Source organism: Megascapheus bottae, chromosome 20 (assembly GCF_031878675.1).
Source record: "Megascapheus bottae isolate mThoBot1 chromosome 20, mThoBot2.hap1, whole genome shotgun sequence".
In the NCBI taxonomy this organism is placed as follows: domain Eukaryota; kingdom Metazoa; phylum Chordata; class Mammalia; order Rodentia; family Geomyidae; genus Megascapheus; species Megascapheus bottae.
This window is the reverse complement of record NC_143528.1, coordinates 34,337,202-34,345,766: the sequence shown is the minus strand read 5'-3', so window position 1 is coordinate 34,345,766 and position 8,565 is coordinate 34,337,202. Positions and strand designations below refer to the sequence as shown.

Genomic DNA, 8,565 nt, shown 5'->3' with positions numbered 1-8,565 from the left:
CCATAGATGCACCATACCTTAACACTGCTCTGAAGAAAACAAGACCTTAGAGCCATTTTGAAAGATCCATTAGTGTTTGCCAAGGTACCTCTTTTTTGCATTGATTTTAACCCTCTTATTTCCCTTCTGGTGACTTCTATACCTACATATTTGATCCATTAACCACCTTAGCTTCTCAGCATCCTTGTATCAGAAACACAGTAATCATCTCATCTCTACCTCACTCAACCATTCTTGCATTCCTAACTTGAATCTTGTCAAGGCCAACCATAGCATCTCTAATATATTGAACAATTAATTATATCTTAATTCAAACAATGATGGCCATAACCCTCAAAGTTGAAGGCTACCCCCCGATGTCTCAACCATTTTGTTGTTGTTGTTGTTTTTGCCAGAGCTCAGGGCCTGAGCACTGTTCTTGGACTTTCTCAAGGCTAGAGCTCTACCACTTGAGCCTCAGCACCACTTCTGGCTTTTTTCTAGGTATGTGGTACCGAGGACTCGAACCCAGGTCTTCGTGCATGCTAGGCAAGCACTCAAGCACTAGGCCAAACTCCCGGCCCCCCTCTCATAACCATTTTTGACCCAGTAGAACCTTCCAGATGATAGACCCTATGTTTACTAATCATCATTTCAGGGTCCCTTATTAAAATTAACTTTTGCACAAACAAACCATCGGCATGATTATGCCTTATCTCTATCCTGGTAGCCATTTTGGGCACTTCTAACCCTTGGCTAAAACTAACCATCTACATCATAGTTTCATTCCGTTCAATGGAAATAAAAAACTCACTGATACCTCACATGTTTAAATAAATCCATGATTGCAATTGTACAGGGTCAAAAATTCCCACAGAATAATGTTTTATTACATAGATTAATATGTATCTATGACAAACAAACCCTCAGCCTAATTTTGATTATGTTCTAAAATCTAAGTGCCAGTGATTGTATATAGAGATTCCCTTCTTGAACACTTGTTTGTTAAACACGTCATTTGAAATATGATGTAAAAATTCAACGTTAATAAATTCTTTAAAAAATTCCCACAGAATATTCCTCTTTTTATTCATGCCCTCAGTGTGACAATTATTATAATTTACCATTCCTCAAGTCACCAACAACCCTTCCCACATCTTCACCCTCAGGTTTCATTAAGAACACAGAAACCAAAGAAAGCCTTTCTCTGCCCGTGAGTATGGTTCCCAGGCTCTTTGCCAATAATCTCTGCCTTTTCTTCTATCACAAACTTTAACTGTTCTCAGCAAAGGTCAGCCTTCTGCTGTCTAGAGGAACACGTTGCCTCTCACCTACATGACTTTATCCTTGTAGCTGTTCTATCACTGTTGCTTCAATTTCTTTCTTTCTCTCTAGATCAGTGCATCACATACAAACATGCTGACATACCCCAATGTTAACAACAAGAAAAGCTCTCACTTGACCCCAGCTCCCTCTCCTGCTGCTGCCCTGTTTATTTCCTTGCTCCTTTTGTAGTAAAATTCCTGGACATCCTGCAATGTGAATCTACTCATTTTACCTTCCATTACTTTTTCTTTTCCTGAGCTCCCCTTGTGGAAGATTGTATTATTGCTCTCAATTCTGGGCTCCTTTCTTTATAAAAGGTCCTGTGTGTCTTTGTGTGTCATGTGACTCACAAGGACACCCTTTGGGGTTCCAAATCTCCTACCCCATTACCAAGGCGTGGCCATGTGATTGGCACTGGCCAGTAGAATCAGAGCAGACAGGACGTGGGCTACGTGTGAGTCCGAGGCATGTCCTCTTTCCATCGGCATCTTGCTCTTCCGCTTGGACACAACTGTTGCTACAGTCTAAATACTGAAATGAGAAATTACCAAGAGTAACTGAAGAACTGTATCAAACAAACAACGAACAAACAAACTCATAGCCACCAGCATGCATCCTGAACAAGCCATGGTGTTGTTGAAGTCTTGGAGGGCACAAGGTTGATTGTTACTTTGGATTTCTAAGCAAAACTGACTTTTAAGGTGTGTTTTGGTCTGTGTCTTCCTACAGAAAGACTTCACTTAACAAAACCACTTCCATGTTTCCAAATCCAGTTATCTGCTGACTCTCTTCCTTACTGAATCTATGGGAAACATCAGCACCTTTCATTAGACCTGCCTGTGTGAGGTGGGATGGTGTAATCATATCTTGATATCAAAAATGTACTTTTGCCTGATTTCCCCCTCATTTCACTAGTCCTTCTGTCAATCCCCCTTTCTGGTTCCTTATCCTCTTTTTAAGAACTAAATATTGAAGTCCTAAAGTATATCTCCTGTTTACAATGTTTTCCTCAGTAATCCCAGCTGTATGTGTCTGGGATTCCAAAATTAAGATGTCTAAATCCCTCTCATCTAAGCTCCCGGGCTTGAGTATCAAATTTCTTTTTTAGCCTCTCCATTTGCGCAGGCAAATTCAGCATTGTGAATTATCTCCCACTACCACAGACACATCTGCTTCCTCGCATTCCTCCTCATGTCAGCAAATGACACCATTGCCTCCCAGTCGCCCCATTCAAAATCCTCAATGAAGAACATTGATTTTTTCTGAGACAAGGTTTTACTATGTCGCAAGCTGGTCTTGGATTTGAATTCAGAATCTTAGAAACCCAGCTTCACAAGTGCCAGTATTATAAGTGGATACCGCCCAGCTTGAGGACATATTTGTCCCTCTTTCTCTCATGTCCCACTCCTAAGCCTTCTAAACGCCAATATTTGCATCACAATCTCATTCATCCAATCTCATTATATGTATGACCAGACTATTGCTAGTCTCCACCCTAGTCCTTCTGCTTCTGTTCCTGCTGCCATTTACTCCCGTCACAAGCTATGTAGACATTATGGTTCATTGCTTTTTTTTTTTTTTGCCAGTCATGGGGCTTGAACTCAGGACTTGAGCATTGTCCTTGGGCTTTCTCAAGGCTAGAGCTCTACCACTTGAGCCACTGCATCACTTCCAGCTTGTTTCTATGCATGTGGTACTGAGGAATCGAACCTGGGCATTCGTACATGCTAGGCAAGCACTTTACCACTAGGCCAAACTCCCGGCCCTGGTTCATTGCTTTTAAATATCACTGGCCAAGTGCCAGTGGCTCACACCTGTAATCCTATCTACTCGGGAGGCTGAGATCTGAGGATCGAGATTCAAGGCCCCACCTGTAAAATATGGATGAGGGGAACAGTATTCAACCTCACAGCTCAGGCAGTTAACAGCTGTGGAGAACTGATAAAGAAACATGGAGGGATGTGATGGCCATCTGTAGCTGACATCAAGCTCTGTATAGGTAGATTATCTGTCTTCCCCCATTAAAGCAAGAATTTCTTGTTCCTGGTCCATGGCTTTATTCATAGAACATAGGAGGCAAGAAGGCTGGATGAGGGGCCACCTTTGAAAAGCTATCTAACAACTTAGGCATTTGTGTGTGCACTACTTTTTACAAACATATTCAATTTGAATTTTGTTCACTGTGGATCCATCCTTCCTCCCTCTGAAAAGGAATCATTATCTTCAATCAACCCTTAATTGATAACCTCTCAGTCTAACAGTGCTTCTCTCTCTTTCTCTCTCTGTGTGAATCACAACAAGATCAGAGAAACTGATAGCTATAAAGATCCCTAACTTGAAAGTAATTATTCTCTAATTTGTCTGTGCATGAAAGTTTTAATCTCTACCTATTGGATTTACATAAAATAGATTATACCATCATTTGGGTTAATATTGTGTCACTGAAAGTAAATGTCATACTTAAAATGATCACTTGTGAGTTCCCGAGTATTTTGTTGACTCCCTGAGTCTCAATTATTATAATTAATAATAGTTCCTCACATAGATTTAGTGTGCACAAAAGCCATCTTTGGCCAACATTATTTAATTTCATCTACATATGAAATAAAATACTAATCTCAAAACAGAGAGATCTTTGTTATTAGAGTAAGGGAACTGCCAGTGTTATCTGGTCTAGGAAAGAAAGGTTTATAGCAGTTGATTTCAAATGGGACACTACAAGGCTGGGGGCCAGAGAGAAACCTACAGAGTACGGCTTCCATTCAATATGATGCTTTGCTTCTTGTTCTTCTCTTTCACGATGCAGTAGAGCCAGAAGACACGACATTCTGAAGGGACTCCGGTCATCACTCTTGCTACTGGCCTCGGGTGTTCCACCAGGAACCTGAGCCCATTCACAGCGACTTCACTGGCTGTCCTCATAGATAAACCCACAAGTCCCAGTGGCTTCACATGGTGAAATTTTCTTTCCCATACTCGTGGTTCAGGGACCCAAGTTCTGTCCATCCATGGCTCCATGGTCTTCAGCATGGAAGTACATTGCCGTGTAGACAGAAGGAACAAGACAGCTGTGGGTGAGATTCTCGTGGCAGCCACATGTGAGAAGCAGCACCCTTTACCTCCTCCACACCTCACAGGACAAGAAAGTGAAGTCTAGTTGTGAGCCCCAAAGGAATCAGAAAGGTCACTAGGGAAGAGCCAGACAAGGCTCAATGGTGACCTACGGACTACCTAATGTTCTATACACCTCAAGCAGCAAGCCGAGGTCATATCCCAGTCTCGGGTTTAACTCTGGCTCTGTTTCTAGAGTTGCTTCCATATAGGAATTACCTTCTGCTTAAGCATCTGCATCTTTCCCTCCTGCTCAGCTGTGCAGACTACCCTTCATCACACAAATTCCCTATTTCTAATTTTCATATTGTCCTAGCCTTTTACACCAAAAAAATAAAGGGGAGTAGGAACAGTAGCCACCAGGTATTGGGGTATAGGAGTACCTAAAAGTAGGTTGAACATTCTTTTTATCTAAAATGCTGGTTACTAGAAGTGTTTCAGATTTTTGGACATTTTCAGATTTAAGATACATACTTTCTTATATAATCCAAAACTGTGAAATCTGAAAGGCTCTGATACCAAAATCTTTGCAGCACCATGCTAGAATTCCAAATACTCACCCGACAATTTAAAAACAAATGGAGAAAAAGTTGTAATATGGAAACTTCGTAGCATCAATGAATTCCGGTATTTCACTTGTCCCCATAAAGGGCAAGCCTCAGAAATAGCTAACGCAGAGGCAGAAACTGTCTCCACTAGTTATTCATCATGAAACCCTGAGCCTCCCAACTAGATAAATAAACCTCATGCCACACTGTTCCAAAGACTGAGAATGATAATGTGGATACACCATTACTTGGCCCCCATTACTAAACCACGGTAGGTACTCAGCTGCTGATTGTTGTTTTCAAACAGAATTAAGTTCCACACACTCATGCCATAGAATGGTCCATACCCCTGACCAAATGAGATCAATTAAGCACATAGGTAAGTCCTTGATCTATTAAATGGTTCTTCTGCTGTGTGTAGGGGACGACAGGCACCTGAAGAGAGCCAAGAGCTGCCTCCCAGCCAGGAGAATAAAACCTGGGCCTGCAAGCTAATTTCCCATGCTGGCGCTGAGAACATGCCTGGAGTTCCTTTCTGACTCACAGTCCCTCCCTCATCCCATCCTGCCCTCGGTCCCGAAAACTCAAAGCCAAGACCAAACCACCTTCAGCATCACCATTCCCAATGGGAAACCCGCACCAGCCAGAGGGAAGCTCACACCTGCACTTCTGGATGGATATTCAGTAAGTTCCCATCGTTGCTAGAACTATCATCATTGTGTGATTGAGATGATTATGGGCTGCAGGGCATACGATGCCACAAGCCTTGGAGGGGCTTCAGAAACTCTGGAGAATAAAAATTACCTACTACTATGAGACAAAAGGAATGTACATCTAGTAGGTAACATGCAAGTCCAGCAACACATGTTCTTCCCATTTATCACTGCCAAACTTGACATACACTCTGCCATGGGGCCCTAAGCAGTGTGAAGATGGTCGTAGTAACACATCCACACCCATGTGAGGGGGGCTGTGAAATGGCCAGATTATAGCTCTTATCATAAGGTTTATAAGTTCTAAGTCGTGAGAGAGGAGAGAAGAGAATGGTGGAAAACTGGAGCATGCAACCTGTGTGAGGTACAAAGGCAGGGGTGAAACAGGAAGATGCCTTTGTGCACAGCTTCCGTACCCCCAGCGTCTGGCAGCACTTCCGGGAGTCTCTGCTAATGATGGCTGGCTGCTTGGCCCATCATGATCCTCAACAATGACACAACCCTTCAATGTGTTCCCAACATCCCACTACCCCAGAGAAGATGTAGTTGCTCTTTCAGGTTCCCAAAGCATGTTTGCACACTATTACCACAAATAGTATAATAGGTTATACTTGCTAGGTTTCTGACCTCCATCCTGAGCAGGTCAGGAGCCATCCTCTAAACAGCTATCTGGCTGTCCAGGAAAACATTTATAAACACTTGTAGGCTAACGATTGGTCCAGATTCCTGAGCACCCCCACCCCCTAGCTGTCACTCGGAATTGGGTTCCATCTCTCTCTCCTGATCTGACATCTAGAGACACATAGGGTAAGGATTCTTCTAGCCCTTTAGTGCCTAGGAAGATGGAGTCCAGTCTTGATATTGCTCCCGAGCTCTACAGGTACTCTCCTGCTCCTATCTGGCCCTAGTTACCTGTCCCTGTGTCTGAGCCCAGCCATGGTGGCTCAGACCCCAAATGTATTCTGCCTCCACTCACACAGCCTGGGATCAGATAGCAGGGTCTCCAGGGATGGGATTAAGGTTTAACTAGATCTTCCCAGGTCCCCTGCAAACAGCCAGCAGTGTCGCTCTTCAGTGTGCTCAACTGACGAAATGATGATGAGCATAGAGCTGCTAGAAACTCAACAAATGTGTAGACAGCTGTAGGACAAAGCTGCCCTTCACACAGGGCTCTTGTGTACAACACCCCATTATACAGTGGCTGGGACCCCAGGTACATGGTCCTTTCCTGCTGAACTCAGGCTCAGCCAGCCCTGACTCATTCATGTGCTTCCTCCACCCCAAACAATATCTCCACCCAAACGAGGGCCTTGAAGCCCCTGTGCCTTCTGTGCAGTCAGCTCCTCCAGCAGCCGCCGACCCCACTGGGGCTGCTTTGGAAGCAAAGGAATGTGTACGTGTTTCCTAGGCATCGTCAAGTAAGTGGATCAGCCACATTGGAAGTGGCAGAGAGCAGAGACAGTCTGTGTAATTTCAAGCTTGTGATCACATCTCACATGCTCTGCTGAGCCACTGAACAAAGCAGGCCTCAGAAAAACCAGTGCTCAGGGCTGGAGGCAGTCAGCCAACCAGCGGCAGTGCTGGCTCTGGTCCAATCCCTGGGGAAGTTGACTTCCCTGCAGAGTCTGCCGCACAGGTGTCCTCGGGACACCTGTTTCATGTCTGATCAGTTCAGCACTTCTCAAGGCCAGGACCATCATCCACTACCTTCCCTGTTATGAACCACAGTTGACAATTCCTTTAGTCCACAGTTTTGGTTTTTGGGGTTTTTTTGGCCAGTCACTGGGACTTGGACCCGGACACTGCCCCTGAGCAATTCAGCTCATTGCTCTACCACTTTGAGCCACAGCACCACTTCTGGTTTCCTGGTGGTTGAGCATAAGAGACTCACAGACGCTCTTGAGTCTTTACTGAAGGCCCTGTTAACCCAGGTGAGATGGAGCCGCTATGGTCCTGAATTCAGAGATCCCCTCGTTGACAAAGAACATTACCGCAAACCTGTGGCCGACCTCACGGAGGAAGAGAAATATGATCAGGAACCCAAGAAAACTCAGCCCATCAAAGCTGCCCCATCCACGAGAACAAGCTGGGTTTGCAGACCCAGTGATCAGTAAGTTCACCAACATGATGATGAAAGGAGGAAACAAGACACTGGCTAGATCCCTCATGCATCAGACTCTGGAAGCGCTGAAAAGGAAGCGGTTTGCAAAGTACCATGTTGCTTGTGCAGAGGAACGGGAAACTATTGAATGCAACCCCTATGTCATCTTCCATCAGGCACTGAAAAACTGTGAGCCTGTGATCGGGCTGGTAGCCATCCTCAGAGGTGGCCATTTCTACCAGGTTCCTTCACCCCTTGCCGACTGACATCGCCGCTTCCTGGCTATGAAATGGATGATCACTGAGTGCAGAGAGAAGAAGCACTGGTGGACACTGATGCCCGAGAAGCTCTCACGTGAGCTGCTGGAGGCTTTTCACAACCAGAGTCCAGTGAACAAGAGGAAACATGACATGCACAAGATGGCCGAGGCCAACCGTGCCCTGGCTCACTACCGCTGGGGATAGAGGGAAAAGATAGGGCCAGGGAGGAGTCCGAGCTCCTGTGTGGGAATCCACTGCCCTACTGGAAAGGACCTGCAACACTTTTGTGCTAAGGATGTCTTCCTTTCTGTTGCCCATTTTTCTCTCCCAACCCCTGCTCAACCCCCTAAAAATTCAGTCCACTCTTCTCTTCCCTCAGCTGTTGCTAGACATTTAGACACTGAATGAAAGCCGTTTTAATAGGAGAAATGATTTATTAGAAAATTCTTGGCCTGACCTGGTGAGTGGCCATTCCATTACAGCTAACTGGAACTTGTCTCTGTAGCCGTCATTGTACAAAGTGTATC

At 44.7% G+C, this 8,565-nt stretch overlaps 1 pseudogene; it reads left to right on the top strand.

The window, feature by feature from the left end:
* The first annotated feature begins 4,321 nt into the window (after nt 1-4,321).
* Nucleotides 4,322-8,242, top strand: LOC150049383 (small ribosomal subunit protein uS7m-like; annotated as a pseudogene).
* Nucleotides 8,243-8,565: the final 323 nt, after the last annotated feature.